This window comes from Eulemur rufifrons, chromosome 29 (assembly GCF_041146395.1).
Source record: "Eulemur rufifrons isolate Redbay chromosome 29, OSU_ERuf_1, whole genome shotgun sequence".
NCBI classification, from domain to species: domain Eukaryota; kingdom Metazoa; phylum Chordata; class Mammalia; order Primates; family Lemuridae; genus Eulemur; species Eulemur rufifrons.
This window is the reverse complement of record NC_091011.1, coordinates 78,777,512-78,789,611: the sequence shown is the minus strand read 5'-3', so window position 1 is coordinate 78,789,611 and position 12,100 is coordinate 78,777,512. Positions and strand designations below refer to the sequence as shown.

Here is a 12,100-nt window from a genome sequence, read left to right as displayed (position 1 = left end):
ACAAAATATATAAAGAACTCTTAAAACTCAACAAGAAAACAACTTTATTAAAAAATGCAAAAGACTTGAACAGCTCACCAAAGACAACATACAGATGACAAGCATAGGGAAAGATGCTCCATATCATATGTCATTAGGGAACTGGCAATTCAAACAACATTGAAATACCATTACACGTCTATTAGAATGGCCAAAATCCAGAACAATGACAACACCAAATGCAGGCAAGGATGTGGAGCAACAGGAACTTAAATTTATTGCTGGTGGGAATGCAAACTGATGGAGCCACTTTAGAAAATAATTTGGTGGTTTCTACAAAACTGAACATATTCTTGCCATTTGATCCAGGAATATAGCTTGTTTTATTCTTGATAATTCTTAACCTGGTCCTTGAGAAGTTAGGACAGACTGAAATTACATGCAGAAATTTACCTAGAGGAGTTGAAAACTTATTTTCACACAAAAACCTGTCCACAGATGTTAACAGCAGCTTTGTTCATAACTGCCAAAACTTGGAAGCAACCAAGATGACCTCCTCTAGGTGAATGGATAAACTGTGGTACATCCAAGTGATGGAATATTATATAGTGGCAAAAAGAAATGAGCTATCAAGCCATGAAAAGACATTGAGGAATCCTTGATGCATATTACTAAGTGAAAGAAGTCAATCTAAAAGGTGTCATATATGATTCCAACTATATGACATTCCGGGAAAGGCAAAACTATGAAGACGGTAAAAGATGTGTGGTTGACAGGAGTTGTGGGTGGGGGAGATGAATGAGTAAAGCACACAGGGTTTTTAGGGTAGTGAAACTATTCTATATGACACTATATCAGGGTATACATGCCTTTAGACATTTGTCAAAGCCTACAGACAGTACAACACCAAGCATGAACTCTATGGACTTTGAGTGATGTGTCAATCTAGGTTCATCAATTGTAACAAATATACCACTCCAGTATGGGACTTTGTATATATGGTGGGGGCAGAGGGTATACAGGAAATCTCTCCACTTTCTGTTCAATTTTGCTGTGAACCTAAAACTGCTCTAAAAAGATAAAGGCTATTTCAAAAAGAAAGAAAAAAGCTCATAACCAAAAGAGCAGGATGATTGGCTGAACACATAAGGCCTCACAGAAATTCTACTTGACAGAGAAATGGTTTGCAACATTCCTGCAGGACTGCTAGACATTATGATAAAGCAGATCTTTAACCTTTTCTGGGTCTGTTTTTAAAATATGAACTGCCTCCATAGAAAATCTGCATGTAATTTCAGTCTGCCATAGCTTCTCAAGGACCAGGTTAAGAATTATCAAGAATAAAACAAGATGACAATCACAAAGATGCTTGGTTTCACAGTACATAAATAAAAAAGACGCAGCTAACTAGGTCTAATACCAACACAGATGGAGTTCTGACATTTGGGGGAGTGTTGGGGGGGGGCGGGGTGGTGGTGATCAAGTAGACCAGAAGAATCTTTAGGTTTTGAATTAATAAAGGATATATATACGGATAGGAAGTTAGGAGCATAAAATGGAAAAACTGTTTAATCCTAGCATATATTAAATAATTGGATGTGAATGCATTGAACAATGCTTTTTCTTTATGAAGCATTTTAAGATAAACATGTTTGTTTATCAAAAGAAACAAGTATGTGGTACCCTTTAGCACTACAGTATGGGCTTGCCAGGAGTCCAAGGCTGCAGTGAGCTATGAGCCACTAAACTCCAGCCTGGGTGACAGAATGAGACCCTGTTTCTGAAATAATAAATAAATAAAAACTTTAAAAATTAAAAAAAGAATTTAAAAACTACATTTAGCTGGAGGCAAGAGGATTGTTTGAGGTCAGGAGTTTGAGACCAGCTTGAGCAAGAGTGAACCCCCATCTCTACAAAAAAAAAAGAAAATTTAGCTGGGTGTAGTGGTGCATGCCTGTAGTCCCAGATACTCAGGAGGCCGAGGCAGGAGAATTGCTTGAGCCCTGGAGTTAGGGGTTGCAGTGAGCTATGATGACACCACTACACTCTAGCCTGGCAACAGAATGAGACCTTGTCTTTAAACACACACATACACACACACACACACACACACACACACAGCGACAGTATAGTCCAGTTTAGGGGCATTCAGCGGGAAGTAATACATATGTGGAGATGAGGGAAGAGGTCCACATATCTTCTGTGTTTTCACCCAATCCATCTAACAAGCCTTCAGTTCTATTACCAGGGGGAAAAAATCATCACTGCATAAAAATAACCTAAGTGATTCTCAAGGTTACCTTGCACCTGCCAATGCCAAGCCTCATCCTCAGCACACACACAGAGGTGGGACAGCAGCTCTCAGCACAGAAACACTGCATAGAGGAACATGAGCTCTACCCAGATAGAGCACTAATTCATCAAGAAGGCCACATGTGTGGTGGTGATGGTGGAGATGACTCGGGGAGTAATGGAGGAATAACAAACAAAAGTGAACACCTGCGATCTCTCAGGCCAGAAGGCCAAACTGGTGTGCTATTCCAAAACCGTCTTCCAGGGAATCAGTGGGAAGAGAGACAAACTTAATCTTCAATAACCAAAAAAACAACTACATTCATCTGCCAATAATTAACTGGTTCCTATATCTAGAGAAAAAGAACCGCAAATAACTCAGAGATTAAAGAGCTCCTTGTGGATACAACATCATTAAAGAAAATCTCAGATACAAATGAGGCCCTGAGACTAGCCCATAGCCAAGAAACACACCTGCAGGCAGCTATGACAAATCAGGAATTAAAGTCAATGTGTAATTAGCATTATGACCCTCTCCTGTGGATTCCAAGATCTGTTCCTCTACCTTGGAGTTTTTCATCTCTAGATACTCATCTCTGACTGTCAGTCACTTGAAAATGAGCCACAGTTTAAACAGTTTCAATTGAAAACACTGTAAATCTTATCAGTGTCTTCATCTGACTAAATGAAAACCTGAACTTTGTGTTTTGGGGTTAAGTACATATGGAATGGCATGAGTTGAAGAGAAGAAACACATTCATATGGGTGTGTTCTTCCTTTTTAAAGCAGATATTCCTGAAATGTTTGGTATACAAGTATTTGGCAAATACATGACCAAAAGGCTGACCCAGAGCCTGATCCTTGTTTATAACAATGACCAACCACAAGGAGCCCTGACACTCTCTTACAAATGACTCACACATCATCTTTGGATCTCAGTTTCTCCTCCCCTAGAAAATGAGAGCACTAGATTAGAACTTTAGAGCATCATTTAACTGGAGTTCTAAGAGACAATGTAGCCAGTCATGGTATACTATATAGCGTTTTCTTACACTTTTGTATTTCCTATCTCACATTTATTACAATCAACTGGGACACAGATTGTAAGCTCCACGAGAGTGCAGACCATGTCTTTTACTCACTGAAAGAGCTGGCATAGCACCTGCAAAGTAGAAGAGTACGCAGTAGACATTTGTTGCATGAATAAATATTTATCATCAGAAACTCTTTTAGACAGAACATTCTGAAGGACATTTTCGAAGTGAAAAGGTTAGGCATTTTGAGAGGCCCACTTGGTCAAGCTGTTGACCATTCTGCTGTTTTATATAACAACATATTTATTTAAACCATGGGTGTGGGGGTGGTAGGGGGGATATTGAGGGATGAGAAATACTTTGAAATTGTGATAATGCTTTAACACTTTAATCAAAGCAATGACTATGAAAGATTAAGCAAGCAAAATTATGTAATTTCTCATATTTTTTTTTCTCAAAGATAAGAAAGGGTAGCAGGCAATCTCATCTATCTTGGTTCATCAGATTATTCCTTGGAAACAATTTCAGAATATTCCTTGAAAGCAATTTCAGGGACCCTTCAGAGGAACTAAGACGGTAACTTAAAACTAAATTTATATCTCAATCGATTGTAAAGTCTGAAACTAGGTTAGTACAATAGAATAGCTGTGGGCCACATTTAAGGAATTCCAGGGATCTCTGGATAGTCTTCATACAACTAGAACAGTATCAAATCACCAAAGAACTTCATAGACTTTGATGTTGCTAATGATAAATAACAAAATGTGAACTACCTAAGCATAAAAGATGAGATGAACCAGTAAGAAAAACAACTATAATATATATCCACAACAATTCCATGTCATACCCTAAGTTTAGTGTTAATATAACTAGAGCTGTTATGTGAGGCTATTTCACATAATTACCACATAATCCCACCATTTCACATAGCCATTCATAAATTTACAAAGAGCCATAATAAATACTTTGTCTCTCAAAATAACCCCTCTGTAACCCCTCTCTCATGACACAACTTTCAGGCAGTTATGGAAAGCCTCTATGCACCCGATACAGAGAAGACAATGCCATCTGGTCTAAGTCTGACTGATGCTGCCTAGAAACAAAAGTAAAACAAAATATGTCACACAGCCTCAGTAAGAGCATGGACACTTTGGAGCACCAGGAGGCAGGGCTTGGTTCCCATCAATTCTACATGGCAGCTGTATGAACTGGGATACGTTATCTAGCAGCTCTGTGCTTCTGTTTAACGTGGGTAACCGTGCCTATCTCATTGCTATGGGAAGAAATTCATTAATATACATAAGGCATTTAGAACAGGGCCTGACTCACAGTAGGCACTGTGTAAGTGTCAGTTATTTTTAGATAAAAATGTACTGGTTTTCTTAGAACAGTGCCTGGCACAGAGTACTAAACAAGTATCCATGAGATAAAATAAATAAATACACACACACACATATAAGGATAAATAAGACACATGTTGAATTAAATCATTAGATTACTCAAATCATCAGGCAAAAATAAATCAAATACACTTTTCTCTTTAAGAAGCCACAGCAAACAAAAATATGTACCTCATACATATTCATCCCAACTTAGAGCTAAGTAGGGCTTACTTTAAAGAATGATATACTATTTAGTATTTATTCAGACATTTTACAGATTAAGTTTGCAGGTATCAGTTATTGAGTATTTTATTTGCTGAAGATAACTGAAGCAGAGTGTTATGAAACATCTCAATTAGCAGAGATATTTTAGGAAGGATATTTCTTGCCTTACTAAATTAGGAAGACAATTAACATCAAATAGTGACCAAGTTTTCGTTTGCTTGGGACTTAACAGGACCTTCCATATATACTACTCCTCAGTATTGAAATGATGTATTCCTAATCTTCTTTCCCCTGTTAAAAGTACCTTATGTAATTATTCTAAAAACATACCAGTGATATATATTTTTAAAAATTTTGAAACACATCAATCACGCATTCGTCCAGGTACAGGAAGAGCTTCAAAACAAAATGCTAAGGAGCATCTTGGGCCTCCTAAGGAGCCTCTGGGCACGCTCTCAGCTCACCTCCCAGCTAAGTGATCTATGCAGACACAAGCACTTGTAGAACTGCACATCTCTCACCGGAGGATGTCAAACTTACCTCCTTCTAGACAAGCACTGTGTAATAGAAATATAAGGAGAGTGACAAATGAGAGTCACATGTATATGTTTAAATTTTCCTAGTAACAACACTGAAAAATTAAAGGAAACAAGTAAAATTAATTTTAATACTATCTTTTATTTAACTCAAAATTTTCAAAACATTATCACATCACTATGTAATGAATATTTTTAAAGTACTGAAATTATTTTTTGTACTAACCTATTAATAGCTGCTGTGTACTTTACACATGTACAGCACATCTCAATTTGGACCAGCTACATTTCAAGTGCTCAAAACCCACATATGGTGATGGTCACCATATGGAACTGTGCATACCCAGACTTTCTGTTAAGGCATAAGGGTCCTAGCCTCATTTGTCTATCACATGATCTTACCTTTTGTGGTTCAAACATTCTCCCTTTATTTTCCCCTGTGAACTTAGTTTGATGAAATGCTCTTAGACCAAGTATGAAACATTATGGTATGAAAAACCAGGTATTTAAAAAAATGTTTATCCTTCATTTTCTTTTTCAAATCTATTATCTGACTATATTAGAAAGATAAGCTATATACTTTTGCAGTTCCAAAGAAACAATTTCAGGTGTGATGATAAATTTATACCTAGGGAGGAAAAATTCCCTACTCTGTAACTACTATTGTAAAATATATTCTATTCAAATGGTTTAATGAAGATACTTTTCAGTGCCTTCTACCAATAGCTGGATTTTATTAATTCTTTTTTTATACTTTTAAAAAATTTTATTGCCAAGGCTTTCTCAGATTTTTATTTTTTATACTTTTTAAAAAATTGTACTTGGATTTTATTAATTCTTGATTTATCAATATAATTCTAAAATTCTTTATCTTGTGTTTGAAATTCATTCTAATGTATGGATGGTGAGTGGATAGTGGCCAGAAACTGAGGTTAAAGAAATATCTGCTTTTGTAGTTAATAATCAAGGCTTCTGCTGATTACTTATATTATTAAAAAGAAAATGAACAATTGGTAAATAAACTATTTTCATAAATTTTTATAATTATAAAACACTGAAATTTATTTGTTCCATTAGGACATCTTTGAGCTGATATGTCTTAAATTAGAACATAACAGATACATTCACAAAAAATTATACATTTTGTTGTCTCATCTACACTGCAATGATTAGGAGACATAGACCAATGCTCCCTTCCTACCTCTCCAATTCAGCCTAAATATATTCTGTAACACCCCCTTCCAAATCACTGTAATTAGGTGCTTAGGATGGTTGTTTGTTCACATGTATTTATGCTGCTTTCTCCCATCTATAATCACCCTTTCCACCTCCCCCCTAGAAAGTCAGAACTATTTTGAGCATATTTCATTTTCATCAATGGAATTTTAACCTACCGTGCTTACAAATTCTTACAAGCCCAGAGTCAAACAGCTTTTTTTATTTGGTAAACTAAGACTCTTTTTGACAAAATGAGTTTCCTATCTCAACCCTTTCCCCAGTGGATGGGCAGATGCTTTTATCTGTTTGGAGAGGAAAGGTAAAATATGGCTTGATATAGGGCCTATGGAGATATTAAGAATCTCTTCCTAACATTAGGCATTCATTTAAGTGGACATCACTGCTCCCTGATAAACTTGCACCTTGATAAATATTTAATTAGAGGCATACACAAGCGCAAGATCACAAATATACATTAAAACATTTTATGTAAGAGGCCATTAGAGAACAGCAAAGATTTCTAGAAGTAGTGATTATAACCTAACAAATGATCTGAAAATATAATGCAGTTTATGTATAGAGGTGAATAATAAGCACATATAAAAATCTAATTTTGACAACTGAAAATATTTTAAATAAATACAATGGGTAGAGAAAAGCAGAGATCGCTATTTCAAAATAACCTCACAGCTGCCAGAAGTTTCATTAAACCTCTTGATTCCTAAATCCTTATAGTCCTACAAATATATTGAGAAAGTATAACCAGTGTTTGTGAATTATTATCTTACTGATTATTTTATCATTGGCATAACTCATATCAATACACAGTTTTAATAGAATGCTGCTTATCCCTAAGAAGAAATGCCAGAAGGCCTCAGAGGCACTAATGGAAATTGTCCCTTGTGTCCCCTGCATGTCCCTTCTTACTCCTTATCAGAGCTGCCATCTCATCCTGCCTTCCTCTAAGGATGGAAGTTGAGTGTGGGTCTTTTTTCTTCTTCATACAAGTGTCAATCACAGTCATCTGTGGCCAAAATTTCCAAGGTCACCAGCAGTCAGGGTAAATTAAATCACTTAGTCCAGAACTCTCCCTGGAGGAGTTCCAGCCACACAAGCAGCACAAATACATGGAGATACTTATGCCTTTGTGCAAAATACACACAATGTCACCCAGTCTTTAAAACAACAATAAAACTATGATGAAAGGCTCACAGATATGTAGAAAGGGGATTTGTTTAATGGCTTCTAAGAAGAATTACGGGGGGGGGGGGGGGGGTAGTGGTGGATATTATTAAGAAATGGATAAAAATAAAAGGTTACTTTCCATTTGCTCTGTCTATGAAGATTTGGCATGTCTGTACTCACCAAAAGGTGAAAATGGGAAATCTAAGTAATAAAAGTGGAGAATAAAGTATTCACCCTGCCAAGAGTTCCAATAAATTGCTATTGCTTCGGGGGCTAGGTATTGCGTGGGTGAGCAAAGCCAGTACAGAAAAGCCATCCTGCATTCACTGCAGTTCAGAGCACTCCCATTTCTGCAGCACGCCCATGATCTGGCATTAAGAAGTCACGCAGCAAAGGAAATGTACATTCAGGTAAGTTAACCAGAGGCCAAAGTTAGAATGGTGACTTGGCCTCAAGGAAGTATATCATGACCTCAAAGGAGAATTATGGAGTAAAATATAGTAATTCCTCAGCAATATATGCCAATGACCAAATAGCCCCCAAAACACAGCATTTGTGTATATAAATTATCCTTAGTTTTGTTGCTAAGTAAGCATTCTAAGATTCAACCATGTGTCAACATCATAGGCCTTTTTATCTGTGACGTGCCACCCTCTCCTTCTATTTCTCACAGTAGAGGCCTACTAAATGGAACAAAGTTCCTTAATCAAAGGCACAGGGTGCACAGAGCAATGACACCTTAAGTCAATGTCAGAAATTACACAGACACTGATCAAAGACTATCCTGCATTGCATCTGGGTCCACCTCCACATTCAGGTCTCTTGACTTGTAGCCACTGTTTTGAAAAACTATATATATATATATATATATATATATATATATGCACAACCAACCCCCCCAGACCACAAACACGCTGCTCCTGTTTCCACTCATAAGTTATCAGAAATATGAAGCAAAAATATTGCTTAGCTTCTTTTTTTTTTTTTTTTGAGACAGAGTCTCGCTTTGTTGCCCGGGCTAGAATGAGTGCCGTGGCGTCAGCCTAGCTCACAGCAACCTCAAATCCTGGACTTAAGCGATACTACTGCCTCAGCCTCCGGAGTAGCTGGGACTACAGGCATGTGCCACCATGCCCGGCTAATTTTTTGTGTGTGTGTGATGTGTGTGTGTTTTAGTTGGCCAGATAATTTCTTTCTATTTTTAGTAGAGACGGGGTCTCTCTCTTGCTCAGGCTGGTCTCGAACTCCTGACCTCGAGAAATCCACCCGCCTCGGCCTCCCAGAGTGCTAGGATTACAGGCGTGAGCCACCGCGCCCAGCCAGCTTAGCTTCTTAAAAAAAATTAAACCTAGAATTACCATATGATCCAACAGTTCTGCTTCTGAGTATATGTCAATGAAATTGAAAGTAGGATCTCAAAGAGATACCTGAATATCCAGGTTCATAGCAGAACTTATTTATAATAACCAAAAGGTGGAAGCAACTGAAATGTCCATTGATGGATAAATGGACAAACACAACGTGGTATATAAATACAATGGAATATTATTCAGCCTTAAAAAGGAGAGAACTTCTGCTATCTGCTATGACATGGATAAACCTCAAGGACAATATGATAAGTGAAATTAAGTTGGTCACAAAAAGACTTATAAAAAGAATACTGTATGATTCCATTTAAATGAGATACCTAGACTAGTCAAATTCATAAAAGATAGAAAGTACGAGGGTGCTTGCCAGGGGCCAGAAGGAGAGTCTCTCTCCCTCTCCTCTCTTTTTCCCCCCTAGGATGTTTTCCCACATATTCCATAAGTCAAGAACAACTTAGCAGCATGAGCTGGGCAACTTTAAGACCAAACCCAGCCAACTCTGGAATATATTGGTTACTTCAAGGACAGTTCAAGCACATTCCCAGGAAACTAGATGGTTCCCCAAAGGCAATAATAATTAGGAGTCATGTTCAATGACCCATTAGTAAAAAGAGAGGTCTCGGGTAGTCATATGGGACAAAATAGTCCACCTTTCTTGGGATATAAAATACATGTGTCTAATTTGTCTACTTTATAAAAAGAAGAAGGCACAAGCTGCATGTCTAGGTACCACAAAAGTCTACCTAAATGTATCTTCTTTGCCATTTTTCAGAGGCAGTTGTAGAAAGGGGATAAGAATAGTCTATGGGTCATTGACTTCTTACAAAATTGACAAATTTTGATGCCTTGTGTTTTAAAACATTCCCTTTATGAGGAATAGCCCTCCTTAATCTGTCACCTACAGATCTATAGAATTTTCAGTGCATTCCAACATAATTTTCCTATCTCTATCTACTTCTCTAGTTGCTGGATTTAATCACTGTTATCTGTGCTTTTATCTAATGAACGTTCAATTTTCATGTGCTTCTCTAAGTGATATTTTTCACTGTTGGCAGGAGCCTAAATTATTACATCTTTGGAGGTCAAGCTGGCAATTCTACTAACATTTAATATGTGGATGTGCTTTGACCTAGCAATTCCACTTCTAGGAATTCAGTCTATAGAAACAAAGACGTATGTACAAGAATTGTGGCCTTGGCACACAAATGCATAATTACAAGCTGAGATCTAACCCATGAGTTCTAGAGTTGCCAGAGACCATGCCTATTTTTTTCACCAAAGTATTACCAGCACTTTTCAATAAATGTGATGTAGCTATTGAAAACAACAAGGGAGATCCATGCATTCTGCTACGGAGAGATGTCTAGATAAAAAAGCAAATGCACAATGGTAAGTATAATATAATCCTATCAGGGGAACAAAAGTGAGGGAAGCAAAGAAACAGAATTTGGGAACATACTTGATGCTGCTAGAAGGGCTTACCTTTGAAGGTACAATTATAAGGCACTTTCCATTTTGCATATCATACATTTCCTGAATTTTAAATTTTAAAATTATATTTGCAAAAGGGAAAAATAAGATTAAGTTTTAAGAAAAATAAGCAATATGGTAAGCTAAGTAGACAAAGAAAACATCTACCTTTAAAAATAATAGCAAAAACATACAAAAAATGTCACAACCAGTGTCTTCAACGTTGAGCATCTATTTCATCACAGTAGTTCCCACACTGAGGCCATGATCACTGCTCAGTCGTGTCTGCCAACCAGTAAGGATTATGCAGGGCAGGCTAAACACTGTTAGAAGGACATGATCACAAAGGTTTCCGGGTGCCCAGTGGTGTACTGTTGCCATGGCAGGTGGGCATCACTATCTGCAAATGAACTGCCAATCTCACTCTGAGCTGATAATGATCCTGCCACCACCACCTGCCTGCCATATGTTTTCTCTACTTGTCACGTAACAAGGAACTGCATTTTGGCATGCTGATCACTGACAATCTGATATTACTGGTTGATGTTTGTTATACCTAGCTGCAGCCCTTCACAGAGCTGGGAAAGAGTGGAAGAAGGATATAAAATATTGCTTTGCCAACTGACCATTCACTAAGACCCAACATTTTGCAACAGACCTGGCAGCTGTTCTTCCTTTAGTTTTAAAACTAAGACCTGCTAATGTGTGAAGGGCTGTGTCCTATCCCCATTTGTGCTCTGTGATACTGTTCCTCATTAGTAGAGTAGAAAGGGAGCCCAGACTTCCCACTACAAGAAACTGAATTCACTCTGTCTCCCTGAATCATCAAGGTACAGTCAATAAAAACTGATGTCATTCCATGGGGGTTTGTTGTGTACTCTAATGTAATGCATTGGTGAGCACAGGGTATGGCATCAGGAGTCAAGAATTCTCAATGATGGAGCCCTGTCTCAGAGCAGCAATCTGGGGATGAGAATAAAATATGGAAAAATATGGTTCATATACCAATCAATTGCCTCCACAGTCTGCCTCTCTTAGCAGAGAGACTCATATATTCATAACTGTATATCCCAGAGAATCTCAACATATAAGGCTTGTTATCTACTCCTAGTCAACAAATTAGGAACTAGTTTCTGAAAAGAGGGAGAGCAGGAGAGTTTCAACACAGATCTTAGGTAAAAGATAGCAAACACATGAGATTACAAAAGGGACTAGAATCAATTAAGTATGTTACCCAAACCCCTTGTATTCCCATTGATAGGGAGAATGTAAAGATGATCATCCAATGGCACTGTCCATAAATTAGGAGTCACTGTGTTACCAAAAACTCGCCACTTGTCCAAGAGGCAGACAAGTACATGCTTCTCTTAATCAGGGAATCCTCATGCATTCCAGTTGCCAGCCCATTCCCA

At 37.6% G+C, this 12,100-nt stretch overlaps 1 protein-coding gene across 1 annotated transcript in view; it reads right to left on the bottom strand.

Annotated features, from left to right (window-relative positions):
* The window catches only part of SND1 (staphylococcal nuclease and tudor domain containing 1), a 423,230-nt gene that overhangs the window by 234,800 nt on the left and 176,330 nt on the right, over positions 1-12,100 (bottom strand). The gene's annotated exons all lie outside the window — the stretch shown is intronic.